Below are 21,929 nucleotides of genomic sequence, written 5' to 3' on the forward strand. Positions count from 1 at the left end.
AGATAAAGAAACATAATGGAGAAAGCTTTAACTAGCGAATACGTTTTCTCAGAAAAGTTTGCATCCTTTCTCGCGATTATGTTTGGCTTCTTATGGCAGTGTTCCCAGTCTAAATAAATCACCCGGGTATTGCGTTTTCTTTTTGTGCTTTTTTTTTTCTCTCATTCCCTATTTTGCGAGGAAAAGGCTTCGAGAAGATTACTTTTTAACGACAACCATTTGCCGACTCCGATGTATATCTGCAATATATATATCTCGCCACGATGGTTGCGCGTTACCATCTATCCGACTAACATCAAGTCGTTCTTTAGTTGGCGTCTGCTATTTGCAGTGATCCATAAATAAAGTCCGGGGCGGATAAATTGCAGAAGACGACGTGTACAGCTCCGCCGTTCTTGCAATGCCGTCTGCTCTGCGGGCACATTCGTACGAACGCGCAAGTATAGAAATTGATCGTTATATACGTAGTCATTGAAAGCGTATATGACTGAAGGCAGGAGGTATACAGTAGGGAACGTTAATGACAGTCATGGCGGCAGCTTAGTCTTCGACATCATTCTCTTCATTGCAACTCCTTCGTGATTCGATGTCATCTGCAGGGATTGCGTCGACTACACGGAGTCGTCTGCAGACGTAGTCGGCAATTCCGTCGTCTGCAAGTCTGCTGACCTCTTCTGCAAGAAGTAAAACTTGTGCTACGACCATACCATCTGCCGACATAATTAATACTTTTAGTAGCGATTGACTCTCAACTGCCACTGCTTAAGTAGTAGATATGAACTCCCAGCTAGCCCGACCGCATACGTTAGGTGTCTGCTGACACTCTAGTATTTGCACGTTGTTGTCCAACTGTCACGAATGGACAACACGCAAGAAGCAGACGAACAGAAGGTACACTTCAGGTCCTACGCATCCGGTCTCTTAAAAAACATACCGTCGCTACTTCAAACAAATCTCGTAACAAGTGACCCCCTAAGCGAAAAGATCCTCGCGCAAATCTGTTCACACTACACATACTTTGCGGACCTCATTACCCAATCGCAGTCGTCAGCGAAGCACTCACGACCGTACTTGTCGCTGTCGTCTGCTACTCACGCCGTTATTCGTTCAGCCCGGAGAGAGCCTTTCGTCAGCGTCCCGATTGCCCTTAGATGCACTAGCCGCTTCCTGTTCTTTTCTTTCTTTCTTTTTTTTTTCTTTCCCTGGAGCTCTTATGCCTCCTTCTTTCCGTCGTCGTGTCAATCAGCGCGCCACTCCATTACGCACCGCGAGCACGTCTGTGTACGTACGCGACTCTATCGTCGACATCAAAACGAAGCAGCACGGAAGAAGGACCGTTCCATTTACGACTTGCCGTCGGGACAGACGCGCGCTCGTATAGACACGTTTCTGCGCACTTCCGATTTGCTCCCGGCATGCAGTTCACGTGCCTCTCGCTCACTCGGGGTTCGCCTGTCTGAGTAAAATACTTTTTTTTTTTATTAGTTCGTGTTTTACGGAAAGACGCGTTAAGTGAAGGTTAATAAAGGAGGTCCAGAGTTTAAACTGTCTGGGAGAGTTCCTGTGAGAAACTCTTCGAGGAGGCATTAAGGGATAGACGGGAGAAAAAGCTACACCCGGAACTGAAGATTGAAGATTTACGAAGGAATCGATGTTAAGCAGTTGACTATCGTTAAGTCACCGCAGCGTCGTTTTCAATGTGGCACGTGACCGAGCGCCAGACCCTATAATTGATGCGGTCAAGTGGACCTGGCTTACATTTTGTTTTACGCGAGTGCGTGCGTGCGTGCGTGCGTGCGTGTGCGTGTGCGTGTGTGTGTGTGTGTGTGTGTGTGTGTGTGTGTGTGTGTGTGTGTGTGTGTGTGTGTGTGGAGGCAGCGAGGATGTGGTGGGGGAGGGGGAGGCGTTGAATAGTGTGGTCTTATCAGCAAGAAGCTTCGACCCGTGCAGACGATGGCAATTACCATATACCGGTACTCACGATTTCCCGAAACTCCCCAAGTATTACCGTTCCATTCCCTCGAAACATCGTCAGAAACACAGACGCGTGCTTGCACGCGTGTTCCAAGCCTTCAGGCCTGCGGAAGCATGCAACGCACGCGCCGCTTGCCTGATTCGTGCGAGCGCGTGTTCCCGTCCTCCCCGAACAACAAGGTCCCGACCGGGCAGCGGACGACGGAGACTACTACTGCATACTACCGTTCGAGCCGAGATCTTCGCGCGGAAGGGGCCAAGGCGGGCGGGCCGGCTGGCTGGCTGGCTCTGAGAGGGGACCCTAATTAAGGCTGGCGCATCTCCTCCCGACTGCCGTGTATGTGTTTACTACGGTATACCTTGCGCGCGCTTATACAATCAGCCCCCCGGCGAGCCCCCTGTCTCGCCTGCGTGGTTCGACAATCGAACAGGATTGAGGCGCCTTGCCTCCTCATCAGAGGCGAGTGCAAGGGTATAGGGCAATGAGCGTGATGGTCAGACTTCCCTCCCTCCTGACTCTCTCGCCTTCGTCGTGTCCTGATTTCTCGCGATGAGCGCCGGTCATCATGCAGTCCGCGGGGGGAGGACAGGGACGACTCGGTTCCTTCCTGCCATCGTGTCTTGATTGCCTCCTTGCTTCCTTCCTTCCGGGTCACAGACGCGCACGCACGCACGCACGCACAGGTCGGCGGTGTTAGCGCCGAGTTCGCGCGTAGCCTGTTTGCCTAAACACGCTCCTCTCGGCTATCCCGCTTTGCGGGTCAGCGTGTTGAACCCAATCTTGTAGAGTTCTCACGAATTCGTGTGCATTACGCGTACAAACAAGGCATGCGAGAGAGAACCACATGCGTGGCTGGACGCGCAAGTCGTCGTGTCTGTGTTTTCGTAGCGCGCGGACGGACGTCGAAGTACGGCGCGGAGTTGTTCGAGTAAATAGGGTCCCGCTCGTGTTAGTCGCGTGTCGTCCCGTTTTCCGTTGTTAGAGACGATTCCCGTGCTTGTTTGCCACCCCCGTGTCGTTTCGGCGGAGGAGCTTGTATACGCCATCGAACCTCGTTAGCGCGGCGCATGGCTAATAGGAGGCGCTGGCGCTGCATTGGTCCGGCATTCGCGTCTCGAAATCCGGAAGAATCACTGAAGGTCGTGCACTGACTCTATACGCGGTATGTGTTTATTAGAGGTCGGCATTGAACGTCTGATCGCACGCTAGACATTTGTTATTGTGGATGCGCAATCCGCTTACCGTATCTGAAGGACCGCTTCAGTGACAGTGCGCATGCGCAGAAGCAAGGCTCTAGCACGCTAGGTTATCGCACGGGCTAAAGTTCTATACCGTTCGTGCGCCACTGCTTCGTCGGCGCTAGAGCCGAGTAAGCTGTTGGTGACGGTCAGACCTGATCAACGGTGACAGTCGAGTGATGAATGCCTATCAGCGCTAAAGAAAGAAACAGTAACGCGCAAACAAAACCATGCTCGGCAGATCAAAGCTCGTTCCGAGCTGACACAGCTATTAGTATTACGTGAAACTGCTCCTCTCGTCCCGTGATACAATACGCGCGTGCTTCTCCTTGTAGAGTGACAGGCGTTTTATCGAAACGCTGAGAAAGCTGCCGCCGACTCTCGACAAGCTCGAATTAACACGGCGGATCCTCCTCCATTAGGCGCGACATGGGTTTTCTCACGCACTCCCACGTCGCGCCGGAAGTCCGGAAAGAAAGGGGAGCGGCGCGCATCTCGTAACACGCATGCGCACGCACACACAAGAAAACAAGATGAATCCACACGCAAACAAGTATGCAACGCACACAACACACACACACACGCACGCATGCTTGTAGACGAACACCCAAGCGGAAACGCACGAACGCACGCACGCATGTACGTACACATACTGATACGCGTACAGACGAACGGACAGAAGCCCGCGCGAATACGCGCAAGCAGACGAGTTACCCTCATGCGAACAGACGAACGCACACGCAAACGTATAGGCTAAACATGCGCGCGAGCAGACGACATGCAGACGAACCGACGCGGACATACGAGCTTCACAAGCCGCGCGTTCGTGCCGCCATGGGCGTGCCGTGGAGCAGACGGGTTACGGTGCGCACGGTAGGGAAACGCTCCACTGCGTACGCGCACCACCTTGTATTCCAGGGCATGTCGAGTCGATCTCGGCGCGACGAATGCAGATCACGCGGCGGCATCGTCCCTATATAACTTGCTCGTCGTCCGGTGATAAGGAGTGCCGCACGCTGGCTGCCATCTTCTCTCGTACGTGTGTTTACTTGTGTTTGCTTGTGTTTGTTAGCGGCGCCGTTAGTGGGCAGTGCTGCGCATCGTCGCTGGGGCGACAGGCGGAAGCGAATGGAAGGTCGGTTGTTCTTCCCGGCGCACCCGATCGGTATAATTAGGCATGAGGCACGGAAACAGCAACGTACACGTGTGATTCAGGACGCCGCGCTCGCGTGTTACCCCCCCCCCCCCCGCCCCCTCCCCTTTAATCTCTATATCGGAGCGTATACTGAAAACACAACCCGTGTGAAACGTATAGGTGTGGCACTCTTTCATCACTGACAATTCGCCGTCGTCTCGAGTATTAAGTTAGCGAAACGTCGAACGTACACCAAAACCACATAGCCACGAATCGCGTTAACTGCAAGGTTCGATAGAAAGAACTCTCGATAGAGTTGAATGCATAGCATTCGTCGAATTAACTGAAGAAAAGCGAAAAATGCCGATTCATTTTGTGTTTCCGACATTAACCGACACTAAGGCTACGATCGCCAACCTAATTTGCTCTCGCATTTGCTTTGTAAAACTTCCTTACATTTATCCTTTCATGGATATGAGATGCGGTTGACTGATAGGCACAAAACACAAGCTGTAACTTGTCATGAGGATTGCGATACAATTGACCTAAAGGCGGAACACATGTTTTAGCTTCTATTCTTTCAAGAAGAAAAGAATCAATAAGCAATGAAGTCGTTTCGATTGCTGTGTCACAACTCCGAAAATGGATGCTCGTCTCTACCTTAGCTCCATTAACTTCATCTGCCCTATCGGTATTTGTGTAAGTATATATCGCATTTGAATTGACTCTGCGTTCCAACTAATCGCGCAGATTAATGCGATTGTGCGCCTCAGATGCGAGCGCTGCTGCTGAAAAAGTAAAAGCGGACGCCAGTGGAAGAGAAGCCGGTTTAATTAAAGTGGCTTCGAGTGACTAAGAGGCCGGTGTAAGCTCCTATTCCGTTGCGCTACGCAGATCCCAATTAATGCCTCTATTTCCAGAATTTATTACCCTGGCTGCCTTCAATTCTCCGTCGCGTTTTTCTGAGTCCGGATTCCGTTCTACGTAACAAACTGTCATTACGGCAAAAGAGCTTCTTCGACAGCGATACATTTATACTCTCGACAACGCAGCAAGAATGCGAATCTTAAACCCCGACCGACAGTGCGGAGTAGTAGACGTAACGGAGAATCTCTGACGCAGAGGGGCTCTAATTATCATTTATGGAAGCAATGTCTAGGTTGTTCAGATTAAAGATTTAACTGTCTCCGTTCGAAGTAGTATAGACGTATATGAGGCCCTCAGACGCGCTGTAATTATCGAACACTCGCATCAAACTTTAGCTGAAGCTTTATAAATTGCATCCGGTGGAATTGTCAACTCTAAGCAGTGAAACATAACTCTTGACTTTGGAGACATTTGTTGATTTCGCTGTCTTTTAGCCTCTCGTGCTTTTCACGTATCGTTACGTGTTGTATGGCATTTCAGCTATCACTAATACAATCGTGATCGATTACGAACTACAGGTGTGCAAATATTCTAAATCTCGAATATGAAACGAACAGTCTTGGTTATTCGAGTCCTAAGCGATTCCCGAATTTTATTATCACAACTTTTCGAAAATTCTCCTATCACCAAATAGTGCAGTGCAAGCAAGATTGCCTATTTGGGCGAATCAATCAATCAATCAAATCGCTGCGAGACGATTTCATGTGCGTGTTGTCTTTTCGTCCCTATATTCCACGTTGTACCTCTCTTTTGTAAAGTACGCCTTCCCTCTTCCCCAAGGATGAGTCCCGCTCGATCCCGGCTCCTTCGAATTTCTGAAAAGGCCAACGAGCGTCGAAGGTGCTCGCATACGCGCGGGCAGTCTGAGCACGTCCCCGTTCGGGACCCACGGCTTGTCAAACTCCCTGGCGCGCGCCTTTGCGCCCCCTCCCCTATCATCCCTATTTTGAGATCTCTTCCCGTTCCTCTTTTCCTCAATCTCGTCTCCTCTCAAGATTCGAGACGAACGCCTCCTCGCAGCAAGTCGCTACGAAAACTTGCGGTCGCGTCTTATACGTCTTCCTTTTCCCGTTTAGTCTTTTTGTTTCTGTTTATCGAATGGGGAAGAGCATCAAAATGTGCCGTTTTTGCCTCCAGCTGCTGCCTTCCCTAATATGCGGTGGTGTCGCGACATCTTTCTATAGTTGCTCCAGCCCTGCCCTTCATCCCTTGTTTCGGTTTCCCGCTGCTGCTGTATTTCCTCGTGCCCTTTCTCATTGGCTTTCCCTTCGCTTCCGCCTCCCTATGTGGCCGCCGCTGCCCGAAATCGAACACGTGACCTTTATCGTAGTTGCCGAAGGAGGACTAATTTTGCGGGCTAATTTCTGGGACGCGAGGGGCTTCATAGCCTGCCCTCTGCTCTGTCGCCCGTTGTAATGGCCAAACGCGCTGTTTATCCAAAAGAATGTTCGGAGGTCACGACGCAATGTCTAGAACGCACGGTGTGCGTACTCCGCAGCGTGCTGAATACATTTAGCGATAAAACGTAGTGTAGGAAACCGGCAGGATGTGACCATACACGGATACATTACGAGAAGTTGTGCGTCATCTCTTCCTGTCAGTCACCTAATAATTCCTTGGCTGCCGCTTTGGCCGTCAGGAGTGCGTAATTCTACACAAGTCACTCGAACTGTTTCTGTAACCACCTGTCCCCAATTGCAGCCTTGTCTCTCATCTTTCCTCCTTCCCTACCACGCATTTGTTACCCTCTCCGTAATTCCCATCTCGCCCTTTCCCTTCCGAATGTCACGTACGGCCGATGGTTCGGGCGGGCGCAGGAGAAGTGAGGAGTGGGAGTTAGAGAGGGGAGGTCGGGAAAGGTACGAGACGTGCGCGCCAGCGCTCCGGGGCCCAAGCTCCGCGCGCGCACTCGAAACGCTCGTCGCGGCGGGTCGCGCATTTATAGATACCGTACATGTCAGCTCTCAGGACACGTACGCGCGCGCCTCGGCGCGCTTTTACCTACGTACTTTCACGGCGCGCGCCTACGGTTGCTGGCAAAGCCGCCGGCCTATTCCCGGTATAGGTCCCAGGTTCCCCCCCCCCCTCCCCCCCGCACACACACACATACACACACATACTTTCCCGACCCCGCGGTTCCGTCGCATTCGTTTTATTCTCGTCCTCTCCGATGAGCTGAGAAAGAAAAGAACTTTAGCTTCCGCTGATCCTTTATTTCTGTATTCGCGTCTCGCCGAGAGCCATCGCTAGAGCGATTTGTAGCGAGTCCCTTGTTTCGATTCGTGCCTTTCTTTCTCACTCTCTTCTTTCTCGGCCTCCCTTGTTTCGTTTCGTTTTTTTACGGGCAGCTGTTTTGTCAAGCCAACACGCGATGCAGTTGCCGCTTTCTTCGCTCCATATCCTTTCCCTCTTTCTGATGTGTCATTTTGATCGGTTCCTTTTTTATTGTTCGCCGGGGTAGGGAAAGGGGGTACTAGTGTGGCGTGGGAGGTGTGGAGGGGAGACGCTGCTGGCGACGTGCCTCGTTGAATGGAGGGTCCCGCTCGACACCCGGTGCGCGCTGAGCATGTATTTCGTAGACGCGTGTCGCCGGTGGCAAGACCTTACGGCTCTGTGCCCAGACAGCAAGAAGAAGTCACGGTTACCAAGAGCGACGCTTTGCTATATAGTATGATGGCTAGCGGCACTCACCACGAATGGGTGCTCAAAAAATGCTTCGACTGACAGAAAAAAATAATAAATCGAAAAGAGTCGGCGATGAACTGGGCATGTCTCGGTTTCCAGTGGCATATAAAGGGGGGACGTTTACGGTGTCGGCGCCGCAAGGCGCAGTCTCTGAAAAAAAAGAAAGAAAAAGGAAAAAAAAAAGTGGTACCCCACCTTATTCCGTTTCATCTCTCGTATCTGTCACGCAAGATGTCATATGTAAGTACATCGCCGTGCTTTCTCTGAGCCGCGGCACAAATTAGCCTTGCAACTTTTGGTACATAGTCTGTTTTGTTGGTATCGTTCTTGCTAATATGTCAAGTGGGGATGAGCTCATCGCGATGACACATGCACCAAAAGCGCGACGCGGCGTTGTGAATTGTTTTTTTTCTGCCCGTTTCATTTATTTTTTTTCTTTCTTTCCTTTTTTTTTTCTTTTCACCTTCTTTTGTTGATGTCACGGTATTCGCAGCATACCGCAAAACACAGGAAAGGTCCCGCTGGGACGAGTAGATTGAAGCGTGTATAAGCCCCTTATTGCAAAGTTGCAGCTTAGTTTAGTACAAATACAGGCGCCAATAATTTTACCACAGCGATAACTTTTATGACAGCGTTCGCGATTACCGTTAGCGCCGTGTAGCGGCTGTGCCTGCACCGTCTAATCCTCGCAAGCGCAGACTGCATCTGCATCGGGTGGTGAATCGACAACCTCATGGAGCGTATTTCAGGCGTATTTCCGGTGTTGCGTTGTTCGATGTTTGGGCACCTACGCAGCGCATTATAACCACGTGTTTAGGCCTCTGCAGTATATACAATATTTTACGCAAGTGTACTTTGGAGCGCTCATGAACTGTTAGATGGGGCGCTTTCTAACTAACAGCCAACACACAATTATTACAATAGATTACTGCGCGATTCGTATGTAGGGAAGTGATTGGACAGGCGCGTTCGGTGCACCACAACCATGTACTAACTCCGCGGAATGGCGTATGAAATTGAGAAATTGTTCGTATAAAAGCTGAAAATGGCGACGCCTTCCATGAACCGGGAATGAAATGGTCTATATAAAAATAAAGTGATGGTACACGTACTGCTGTCTATAATGCACCGTTGCCAACGCGCTCACCGCCGTGACTCAGCTCTTCTTCGTAAATAGAGGCGCGGCCTTTGGGTACAGCACGTACACGTTCAGAGAAAAGCGTGTCACGTCCCGTTTGACCCCGAACGGCGGGCGAAGACTACAATCCTCGGTTATACGCTCTCCGTACGTAAAAGTACGCACACGCCCAGCGCTTTTGTCCTAAGAGACGACGCAAACAAACGTAGCAAATCTCATCCCCATTGTCATGGAGCTTCGCGGTGGAGGTCACGAACAAAAGCGAAGGACAGGGTATAGCCACGCGTGGCGATGGTATAGAACGTCTTTACATACACACTACGCGCCCCGACTCGGACGTCAAACGTCACTCCAATGAAGAAAGAAGGCGTTTTCCAACTCGAGACGGCGACGGGCGCGTCGGCAGTCAAGTGAGCGCAGTGTGTTCTAGACATGCAAGCCGCGCAACTCATCCCCGCCGAAGGTTCCTTCCCACAGTTATACAAGGTGGACAACGGTGAGGGTAGCGTATGACTCGCCGGAAGAAGCCTTCGCAATACGCTATGCGGCAGCGAAGCGTGCGACCGGTAATATGAAGGGGGGGGTTACTGGAAGTGTGTCAAGGAAGCGCGGAGCTTCTTTCTCAAACACGGCCCGAGAAACGAGTCGCATTACGCCTTCTTGCCTTCGCGAAATGCACGCGTGGCTTGCTTGGCCCGCCGGTCTGGGCCAACCGACCCGCTGCAGCGCTCACGGAAACCGCTTATCATTAACCTCCCCCGCCGCTATGGAACCGCGTTAACGCGCACCTCGTTACATACATACGCTACACGCGCCGATTCTTCTTCTTCTTCTTGTGTCTTGTCCTTCTTCTCAGCGGGGCGGAAGAGAATAAACGAACGGAGCCGGGGCGGCTTCTTTCGAAAGCCGTGTGCTTCGTTCGTCTGCTTCTCCCTTCCGCTTCTCAGCGGTGCGGAGGAAACAGACGAACGAAACAGACGGAGTCCGTCTGCTTCGTTCGTGCGTCGCCTGCTACGCCGTGGCTTATGAAGGGAGAAACCTTCATAATCCGAAACCACGTAGCTAACCAAGCCCTGCGAGGCGGCGAGGCTTGGCTTTTCGAAGCAAAACGAGCTCGCGCATGAGTTAGAAAGAAGCTATACAATCGCTCCGCTGGTCCCGGCATCATCTTATCCCTGCTCTCGGATGAAAAGGAGGAAGAGGAGGATTAATATATGGACGGGAACCTGGTGCCATCCACTTGCTCGCTCGCGCGCTTCCTTCCGCCCCTGCCGCGTTCTCATTGCGCTGGAAGCGTGCGGGCGCGCGCTGCGAGCTTCGCAGGAGTTAGTAGGTCTCCGTGTTAGCAGGCGAAGCACGCCGGTCTCTTCGCGTCTTTTATATGCCGCGCGCGCGCGCGCGTTCGCGGCGGGCGCATCGCATATTACGACGCCGCCGACGATGCCGCGCATACACCGACGGGAACAAACTAGATAGCTCGGGACTGGCTGCAGCTTCCTCGAGGAATCCTGAAATGAGTACATACCGCATTGACCCGTTTAAGACCCGCGCTACTTCATTCCTCTGTTCGTTCTCTACTTTGGCAAGACGCTGGTCTGTGATGAGGGAGGCTCATTAGCTAATGACACCTCAATTATTACGTAGCTTATTGATTACCCACTAAGAAAGAAAGAACTGCTATTCAATAGGCTTCGTTGCCAGCCACCCGCCATGGCTCATTGGTTATACGATCCTTTGCCTTCTAAGTACGAGGACACGAGTTCGAAACCGGGCCCCGTTCCCATGTGGACGAAATCAATTCAGTACACTCGTGTATATGTAAACTTAGGTGAACGCTAATTAACTCCGATTAAAAAGAACTTACCCGTAGCCCTGCTCCATTGCGGCATCCTCTACATTTACTTTTCGTCGCAGCCTTTTGGCACAAACACCCACACGCAGAAATGTCATTCGTCGACTTCGATGATGGTAAATGTATTCTGATCCGGTGCAAGCACTGATGTGACTTGCGGAACCGTTTCTTGTTTCCCGAAAATTGCGTGTTCCATACAGAATAGTAATGAGAATAGGGAACTCGAGGGCGCGAACATTACGCGAGTAAATGCGGTAGTGGGGTACGGAAAAGAAGCGGGATGTTGGAAAGAAAAGAAAAAGGGAACGAAGCTTGGGGCGCTAGCATCTCCAGGTTCGCGCCGCAATCTCGCGGCTGCCGCTGCAATTTCGCGCTCGACTCCTCCGTGTCGTCACGACGCGAATACACGTCGCCTCGATTGGTACGGAGAGAGAGAGAGAGCAAGGCGGCGAGGGATCGGTGTTTTCTAAATGCGAGCGCTCGCTCGCGCTCTAACCTCTCTCACTGCGCCTAGCAAACCCCGAGGCGACTACGATGCGGCGCGCGAATAACCGAGGCGACAGGAGTCGGCATGCATATTAAGCTCGGCACAGAAGCGCGCGCCAGAGGCTCTGGCGTGCGTGCGCGCGCGGTCAACCGGAAGGTCCTCGAATCCCTGGCGAAAACTCACCGCAGGGGGGGTCGGGTCGCTCGATGGCATTTTCCAAGCGCGAGCACACCAAGCAGCTAGCTGTGCATACGGCGTGAGAATTTTGGACCGAAGCGGCGCCTTGCGTGTTTATGTTAATTGAGCGGCGAAATGAACTCAGTTCGTAACGCGATGCACGCAGAGGCAAACAGGAAATACGTGGGAAAGACTGATTGTCTAAGCAGTGCCGATGGCAGTATACGAGCGGGATTGGGATGAAATGAACGCAGGACAGGCGTCGAAAAAGTCGAAATGAATTTGGATGATCAAACAGTGAGTGAACGTAGACAACGTTCTCATTTATAACGCATTTCACGCGAAGTCATTGTACAAGACGCCCTCGAGCATTGGCCGTCGACGTTGATGATTAGTAAAGCGCGCCGATTTCGAAGGCAATGTAATCAAAGGCGTGGGTGTACGCAACCTCGTACCATTGCACCGTGTGTGTTCTCGCAAGGACTTTATTGCGGTTTTGTGACGCGAACCGATCACGGAGGCTGTTTAATGAAACGGTTGGGTGGACTGGTCTCTAATAATGCTATCGCATAACAGTGGTCCAGGTGTAGCATATAGGTTAGGGCCTGCCTTAATTATTCGACGCTTGGTCTTGTAAATCACTGCTGACTTGGCCGACTTCTTGCGCACTTGTCACGACTATATCTCAACGAAGTCGCACGGGCGCATGTTTAATTAGCGTCGCTCGTGTAATACATGCATGAATGAAATGGTAGTCAGTCAGTCAGTTTGAGCTACCTCTGACATATGCGAGCCAACAGAAACATCACCGTGCTGTCAGCCTTCAAGTAAATCTGCAAGAATGTGCTTATTCTATATAGGGGAAGTGGAAGAAACAGCGACCTTGCACCTCGTAATAACCAATACCGACAGATCGCGTGCTACGTTTCTCGGAAATTACATCCCTCCGGCATATATATCCCTGTCGTTCGTGTACGATAGCACTACAGCCAACACGCTTATGTCAGGGTCGAAGTCTGGCGCGTGCCTCGAGCTAAATAAACGTATATACGCAATTGCGTAAGAGTAATTCGCGTATCGCGTTCGTCGAGCTTCGATTACTTACGAAGGCCACGCCGTCACGACGACCGACCGCGGCGGCAAGGACATTGTTTCCAGTCGCATGTAACAATCGGTAGAGTCATTTATTCGAGCCCAGTGGCTTTCCCACACAACGTCACGCCATAAACTATTCCCGGCTGCCTGGCAAGGTTTGCCTCCCCTAACAAGCGCGCGGCATGGCCGCCTCGGGAAAACGCTCTCGCGCGATCCGTGACAACTGCCACGGTCGGCGTATAGACAGATATGTTAATGGCGTGTCACAGCCGGACCTCCGTTGTCTCTTGTTTTGTTTCTTGTGGGCAACAGATTAGCCGCTTCGACCAGAGGAACGCGGATTCGAACACGAAGCGGACGCCTTTTAAGAAAAGGCTCGTGCAACGGCATCTGGCCACTCCTGCAAAGCGGCTCCAAGTGACCCCGACGGCGCATTAGAAAGGAAAGCTGATGAAGCGGTGGCAAATTCGTTCGGACGGCCTATACGCCAAAGCCTATCGCCGACCGAACCAAGGCTGCTGGTCTCTATTTTTGCATCGATTCCGTGCCGTGCCTCCTTGCCCCTCCCATTTAAAGTGAGCGTCTCGAGTGTTTGTTTATTATTTATTTTTCGACTTGATACGCGACGAGCTGCGACTAATCGCTCGTGAAATAGACCGTGTTCCTCAAACCAGGGGCGTAGGTGCGGGATAAATGTAGGAGAAGGTCGCGGTTTCTCCCCAAGTTTTTTTCGGCTTGCCTGTGATCAGTAAAGGCCTTGTCTCGGCAGAAAGCCCCTATCACCCTGAAACGTTTTTTTTTTTTTTTCGAGAGGTATTTGACGCGTAGCTACCGATAATGGAGGGGACGATAGATCAGATAAGGCTTCAGCTCCCGTTGGCCCCTCCGTTGGCCCCTCCGTAGTACTGCCATGCACACTCAGCGTGTGTATAGGCGAGCTGCGTGTATCTCAGCATGCAGCGCGGTTTTACAACACATCAGCTTCAGAAATGGAGGCATCGTCATCGACACCGCCGAGCCGTCCCACCCACCCCGTCAATAATCGCCATTAATGTTTCTGTAGATAGCTGTAGACGGCGGGGACCACTGGAAACTTGGCCTTGGCTCTCAAGGAATGCCAGGAACGCGTGTTGCGTGTTTTGGGCCAGTTTGTAAGATGTAGCGGTCGTTTATCGGCTGCCGGCGACCGAAATGGCTACGGCTTGCTTTCGCGTCCGTGTCGCTGCCGCGCAGTTTAGACGGTGTCTTTCACTCCAAGGAATTTTCTGCAAAAAATTACTAGAGATAAACTCTGGCGCTATAATGTCTACAGTTAGCTGCAGGTGTGCGGTTCAGTCAGCATCGAAATTGTTGGGTGCTGCGTGGATTTCTGGCTTCTAACGGCTTTGTAACCTGCAAATTGATCAGTTTCAACCAAATGTAGCGTTATACATGTATATGCAAGAGTTGTAGTGTTTGCAGCGAACACGTATTGTTCTTGGTGTTTTGTTTCCTTCAAGGTGGCCTCGCCAACCGTCTTTCGGTTGTTTAATAGCTACGGGCAAGCGAGAAGACATGCAACATTTCGAAAAAAAAAAAAAAAAAACACCGCTAGCTACAGGGGTACAGGACACAGACACTATCTGTCAATTGGTGGCCATAGGAACGATATGTGCCGGTACGGGAACGTATCAAAGGTATATTTGATACGGGAACGTATCAAAGGTAGCCAGTGTCACCATGTTATAAGGGATTTACAATATTCCATTGGCTTTCGCGTCTTAGTGCCATTTTAATGTACGGCGCTCGGACGGCATGAATCTCCTTGCAGTAGGCGAAATACCTTCTGCAGCAAGTGTTCGTTTTTTTTTGTGTGTGTAGATCTTGAGGTTCCCCTTGTATAACGGCAGTACCGGATACATATACGGATACTTACGGATACATACGTTGGGTAAGAAATGTTTGTGGCCGCGTAGAGGAGGCTGAGTGATATTCAACGCCGAGGTTATACACCCGGAAGCTGGTAGTCCTGGCTCGTTATCTTCTGCGCATGCGCCGTGGGCGGCGCGGTACTACTTCATTCTTATTCTGTTTTGCTGCCCGCCCCTTTTCCTCGCTTCCTTAATGCTTGCAGGCATGCGTAACAAACTGTCCGCTGAAAAGAAAGAAGGCTCGCATTTTTTGTTTGTTTGTTCGTTTCGTCTTCTTGAGATGCGCTCAGAGACTAGCGCTACGGTCCGTCGCGCGCAGCGCAGCGTCTCGGAAGTACGACACTGCGGCTGCTATTCTATGCATGCGAGTCGGTGGTGGCGATGCTATCTGGCACGCAGCGGCGTGTTCATGAATCTTGACGCGTGCACGCGAGGCCTCCGGGTTTTTTTCTGAGGCCGTGTAAGCTTATATCCTGCGTTTTAGTGTGGCCCGTGCACCAGGCAGGCAGTTGTCTTCCGTCTGCTTGTTAATGCAGGTCGCAGACTTGTGCGTTTGATTCTGACCACCGTCATTTTTCACTGAAGCCTCACAAAGGAAGAGAGACAGGGGTAGGGAGGCAGGTGCTGAAGGACCGGATGAAGATCGTTTGTAAGAAGGAAATGTTCTGCGTCCGCCCTGATGTGTGTGGTCCTCTGTGATGGATGACCGGGACCTGTCTAGGTATAGCTCCGAATGGGAGTCTCGTGTACAGTCTACTGGGACGTTGCAAACCATTACTGATCAAAAGACGTTCTGACCGAAGCTAATGGGGTGGTTGATTAGAGGTCAAAAGACACCGCGAGGAGAACCCACTAACGTTTCTTCTTTTGTTAATTTGTCGCTTTTGCTGCGTTACTGACAAGTACCCGATAAAATAATAAAGTCAGCTAATTCAGCTTTCGTCTTGGAGATTGGAGTAGATCTTCGTGCGCTGACTGCGAAATGGTTGGCCTTCGTGCGCCCTAAGTCAACTTCATCATGGTGGTCCGGGTCGCCTGTCGATACGAACACGGTCCCGTGCGTCTTATCGAAGAGGTTGATCATTTTTAACGAATCGGTGTGTGGTAACGCCCTCTCTGGGCGAAAGAAGAACGGGAAGGGGTAGGCATGTCGTTCGCATTCATGGGAAAAGGATTACCTACAGCTGCGCTGGCCTCCAAACGTATACCCATCCCACTATATCAACCAGAAAGATCGCCGCGTGCGAGCGCACGAAACATAATACGAATCCCGCAGGCAATTCGCTTCGCCCGAATGAACACGACCCCCACGACACGATCGATTCGACGACGGCGACAAGGCCAACCGCAAAGCGAGCCGAAGATCTTCCTCCAGCGGCGAGCAACGTAGCAACAAGCCTGTTGAGAGCAGACAAGAAGCTCGCGTTGTGTAGTGTCTGTCAAGTCTCTTATACATATTCCCCTCTTCTCATTACCTCCTCGCCCTCTGACGCCGCACCGTCATTTTTCTAATCGCACCTCTTGAACCGCGACGACCCCACGGGCCTCGATAGGCAGCGAGCAAGCGTTGTGCTGCTCCATCGACGAATGCAAATGAGTCGTCGAAGACCAGCGGTATCGCGAGCTCGGTCGTCGTAGTTGCAGACGGCGCCGCGCTCTTCGTCTGTACGCGTGCGAAAGATCGTCTGCTGCACTACTGCGCACGCGCGGTCGTCGTAGTTGCAGACGGCGCAGCGGTGCTCGTCTGCAAGCGTGCGTAAGATCGTCTGCTGGACTTCTGCAGGCTCACGTGCCCTTCTTCCAAAGGCTTATTCGAAGGGCCAGCCCGCACACGTTCGGGAATGCAACCGGAAAGCCTTCGCCTAAGTTCGTGAAGAAAGAAGCTCGGCGATGCGTTCACGCACGACGCTTCAAGGCAAGCCGGGGCCGCTGCCGGCGGTCGTGTGTACGTAGCCGTACGCACACACGTCTGGCCGGCCTCGTCGTGCCGCGCATCTTTCAAGCCCCTCTCGCGAGGCAATTAGCCCCGTCGCCGACGCACCGATGTCTGTGAGGGCACGGCCGACTTAGCTGCGCGATTACGGCGAGACGAGCCGGCGCGCCGTCCTATGTTTTGAAACAAAGAGAAAAATGACGCGACACACGTCGCGCATGCGCCGTGGCTTTGACGGGTTGGTTTCTATGCAGGCGGTGACACGGCACGCGTTTCGCAACGCGCCGTCTAGACAATACGCTTCTTATTCACTTTGCGTCTATAGTCTATTCGGAGCTCTTGTCCATGCGAGTCTATTCTGCTGAACCCGTCGCGTGCGCGTGTCAGTTGGATTCTTTTCTCATTAGAAGGCGGTGGAGACAATGACGCAATTTTAGCGTGCACCCGAAACTAAGCAGACGTCACGTTCGACCCCGCGCCATGGCACGTTATATATATGCTTCGTCACGCCCATTTGCTTTGTTCGAGAGTTGTACAATGTTAGAAAGCGACCGATGGACGAGGGGTCGCATCTTCTTGTTCTGTATAGAAGCCACGACTTCTGCGACCAATAGTGGAGCCGATTTAGACGTTTATCTCTGCAGTGATTTGCTTTGCAAATTGAGCGGCGACCTTTCTGTGGCCCGCACACGCACTTAGTTCTTTCTGTTGGATACTTCCTAAGGTGGTCGTTTTCGAGACGGCTGAGAAAGCTGCTTTGGTTATCGCGAACCGTTCTGCGCGTTTGTTTTCGAGTCCCCTGAACCCAATACCGATCTCGAAAGCGGACAACAAAGAAGCTGTCGTCTGGAATGATTTCTCGCCGTCTGTTTCACTTCTCGCTTCCCAAACAGATGTCGGCTCTGTGCCGCTTCAGATAGCATATGCAGTAACTTTAGCTTCAAGAGCTCACACCTGCGCCAATGTGTTCGACATAACTGTTCGTAGTTTGCAGCTGGTCTCTCAGGTCAGATGAAATTGAAATATGTGTATCGTATATTGCATCGTATGTATTTACTTCTTCCCAGACATTCATATCGGCGTGACTTCACAATATGCGGTGTTTTTCTTGGCTTTGTTTTCAGCGTACGAAGCGGAAAACATTCTCGCTGCGACGTATGTCCCGACTCCATCACAGCAACACATGCCAGCGTTGTCGGATCAGACTGACTTGTAATACCTAGCATACTGCCGTTTCGTCCCTCCGCCATCTTTGTGTCAGTCGCGCTACCGCAAATCTTGGGCTGTTTCTGCACGAAGCTTCTGCGTACCATGGATTTAAAACAACGAAAAAAAGAAATGGGAACGTCGTACGAAAGCGGACAAAAACAAAAAGTAACCGTTCAAAAAGAGTCATAGCTAACGCTGAATGCGTTACGGAATCGTCCCCGTAGGTGGCGCTGGCGAGCGTCGTCGTCTTCTTCGTCTGCTTCAGGCGGGGGCTTATCGTCTGCATTGGACGTTTGCATTCGATCAAAGCGAGACGTCGTTTCGCACTCAACTATATCCCCGCCTGTCCGCCGTACACACGATGCCTTACACTAAGAGGGGCAGCTGCGCGTCGTGTCAAAAATCCACGCTCCTCGCGCTCGCCGTGTTTGACAGTATGCGCAGAAGGAAGAAGTGCCACGCACCGCCCGCTAGGTGTGTATGCTATATAAAAGCCCCGTGTGTGTGTGTGTGTGCCTGTGCAAAGGAAGCACTCTGCTTCGCCTCGCTGGCCCTTGCGAGAATCTCTCCGGTCTCTGCTCCCTCGTGTTGCCATTCTCGCGGACGCTTCGAGATCAAGTTCAACATTTCGAGTGTCCTCTCCGGCGCGTCAAGACCGCACCCCCCCTCCGGCTGTCACGCCAATCTCCGCAAGACGTCGTCCCCTGCTCTCCGCTGCTGAGGGCGGTAAAAACGTGTAAACTTAACTCGCCTCCGCGCCCGAAAAGATTTTTTTTTCTTTTCATTTTCTTTTTGTAAGCATGTGCGCGAGCGCATATGCACGGCAGCACCGCCATTTTTCTCACAGAATTTGCCCAGTAGGCTGGGAGACGGATGTTATTCTTCTGTTCTGGTCCTCCGGCCGGTTTGAGTGTTTTCTTTCTTATTCACTCGGCCGTTCGCGTTATATGCCCTCAAAAAAAGAAAGTGAAAAGTGTAAGTTTGAGCGCGTCGACAAACGCTCTTCACAGCGTTTTTCGCGTGGCGCCATGCCGTTCGTCGTCCCGTATATGGTTTGCCGTGCACTCCTGCTTCTGAGTGTGGGTGCGTTGAGCGGCCGTGCCTGAAAGAACCCTCGTGAGATGTTTTTGGCAACGCTGTCGACGGTGAAACGCTACGCCCTGTAGCTCAGTCAGCACTACGCCAAAGGCAAACGACGTACGCGCTAGAATTCACGCTCAACAAAGAACGTGCTTTACGCGAAGCGTTCATCGCGTGCGCGGGCATCTGTGTTTGTGTGTGACAAGGCTTGTGTGAATAGGCGGCAGTTGACACCTAGTTGTTTTGGAGGGTTCAGGCGTCAACTGGCACCCAAATCATCTGAGTCAGCACTTTTGGTTATTTCTGAAGACTGAAAACGAACCCTATTCACTGCCCATTAGTTTGTCAATAGGCCGCAGCTGACGGTAGCATTTGAAATTTCCTATTGCACAGATACAGGGCTGCACATATTTGTCTCGCATAGAATACGCTCATTGCGATACCAGAAGGATCGCTGTACGACTGCTGACACGACCGCACACTTGCAATTGTTTCCGACTGTAGTGCACCTGCACACAAGACCTAGTCTATAGCCTAAATAGGCCTTGGACCAGCCTGCTTCAGCGCGGCTTACATCTTGTTCCAATGCAGTGTCAAACCACATAATAGCCTGTAGACTAAGTCTAGTCTATAAAATCGGGAGTTAAAGTTATCAAGCCGTCTCCTTGTGGATTTTCCCTCACCCTCCTCCATTGTTTAATGGGAAATAAAGCTTCATTCAGATGCTGAAAAATTAAAATCGAGTGATTGCCCATCTTCAACGTGCCTCACCTAGCACGTCTTTCGTAGTTTCATTCTGAGCTTCAGTGGTCCAATATTCTTTTAAAATAAGTTTGCCTGGGTTCGCATAAGTTTGCATTTGATTAGCGATGCAAATCGGCCGGGAAATTAGCATCTTTCATTTCTCTTCTCTTCGGTTGCAGTTTCATCCAACTTTGCTCTCTCAGAATGAACAAATAAACAACCGTGCAATAGCTGCATTACTTGCATCGCTGCTATTAAAGTACCGTGGCTATAGTTCCCTAACCGTTGTCACGTGACGTGTAACGCTAGCGATGAAGAATTTTGAACTCGGCCAAAACACCGCGCCGCTGCTGACGACAGGACAACCCAGAAGAGGACGGGAATGAAACGCTGCCTTCCTCCAGTGTTTGCTCAGAGTGCCGCCTCCATATAGGCTTGGCTTGGCCTGGCTTTGATAGGGCCCCGTGTGCAAAGCCGACGAGACGCAGCGCCCGATTTTGTTTATCGTCCAAATTAGTCGCGGTCGTTCGCAGTGTGCCCGCGCCCGTTGCTCACCGAAACCCGCCCGCGGGCCGTTTGTACGGCCGCACGCGGGCTCTCTCTCCTTTCCCCCTCTTTCCACCTCCTCACAAACCCCGCGGCGGTATTTGTTGATCTTATCTCTATCGGCAACGACCGCGCCTTGTTTGTCCCAGGCACACCGAAATGGCGCGCGCAGCCCGTATGTACACTACAGGCTGCTGGAAAACGCTGAGAAAGGCATGTTCCTGTCGGTATATACCGTATGGAGCCGCAACTGTGACTGTGTTGGAGCGCATGGTTCTCACAGGGAACACGCCTTTTCGTCGTTCCTGCCTCCGGGCCGTTCACTCGCCGCGGTGTCGTCGAAGTGACGTGTGTTTGTGTTTTCCGTCGGCGGGCGACTTCAAAGGTGTATATAATGACCCGTTGGCGAGGGCGAAGAACAAGACGTCGGCACCTTTCCCTTCCATCATCATCGTTCGTGGACGTCTCAGGGGCTTCTAAAGTCTCTGGATAACCGATCTATATCCGGGAATTTAAGAGGCGTAAGAGAGGGTTAAAGAAAGGGGTGAACGGAAAGTCTAGGAAGCCGCGACGTTTTGACCTCGATCACTTGAGGTGACTGGATTCCTAAGCAAAGCTTTGCCAGTGGGTACAGCTAATGAACATTTCTGGCTGATTATATAGCTCCGACTTCGAAAGTCCGCAAAAAGAAGGCTGCGTATATGGGATTGAATCTACAGCTGAGGAAGGCACAAGCGTCAATTGCAGGTGTGAAGCAATAACGCATACCACATTTAGCGTTCGACGAAACTCCGGGACAGAGTTATCATTTCACGGACGCTCGCAATCGTTGTCCGCGCTCGACACAATTTGTACACTGATGGCAGGGTACGGGAGCGATCAGCAGAGGGGCATCACTCTTACTGCAAAGAAAGGGGGGTTCGTCCGAGAGGAAAATTCCTCGCTAATTCGCGACTTCCGACGAACGAATCGCTCCGCGCCCATCTCTCACGCTTCTTTGTTTTTCTTTCGCTCGACCGCTGCTGCTCCTCGACCTCCAGGACGGGGGTGGGGGGTACATCTTTTAGAAACATGTAGGTAGGTGCTCCGTCTTCGATGACTTTCGGTGGTGGGCTACCGATCTCGTCTAGCGATAGCAGCGCCACCCTCGTGCCTCCGTGGAACGTGTGAGACCCGGTTCCGGCCCTTTATACTACGCTGTATAGCCAGATCTATCGCGTTCCCAGAACACACTGGCGCCTAGTTCGTCTCTCTCTTTCTCGGTTCTTTCGCTTTCCCGCTTAAAGGGAATGACTTAACGGGCGCCCTTCGCACTCTTCTTGCACTGTGGTGGCCGGTCTCTCGCCGACTGTGTCCGCATTCCCACTTCTCCTCCTCGTCCGCCCATTAATTTCCGGCTTAGCTAAGGCGCGCCAGGAAATGAACCGTAAGGGAGGCTGGTGAGCGAGCCAGCGACCGAGTCTGCCGCCGGAGTCGAATGAGCACCGTTGCCCGCGCGCCGGGAACAATAATCCTTTCTCTTTTCTTCGCAACTTTCGATTCCCGGTAACTTCTTCGCGGCTGTAGAAGCGTACTTCTTACTCCTTCCCGCGCCTCTTCTGTCAACCCCCTCTCCCACATTTTCTTGCTCCTTTTTTTTTTTTTCTTCTTTTATTCGCGCGTCTTCGCTCGCCCTTGGTGACCTCCCATTTCCTTATCGGCTGCGCTTTTCCACGTGTCCCCTTTGGCGCGGGGATTTATGTCTCACCTCTGCTGTCTTCAAGGAAAGTGCGTGCGTCTGTTTGTGCGTAGGGTGCGC

The 21,929-nt window shown here is 51.7% G+C and overlaps 1 protein-coding gene across 1 annotated transcript in view; it reads left to right on the forward strand.

Annotated features, from left to right (window-relative positions):
- Positions 1 to 21,929, forward strand: part of LOC119433519 (latrophilin Cirl-like) — a 290,667-nt gene that overhangs the window by 218,742 nt on the left and 49,996 nt on the right.

This window comes from Dermacentor silvarum, chromosome 11 (assembly GCF_013339745.2).
Source record: "Dermacentor silvarum isolate Dsil-2018 chromosome 11, BIME_Dsil_1.4, whole genome shotgun sequence".
In the NCBI taxonomy this organism is placed as follows: Eukaryota; Metazoa; Arthropoda; class Arachnida; order Ixodida; family Ixodidae; genus Dermacentor; species Dermacentor silvarum.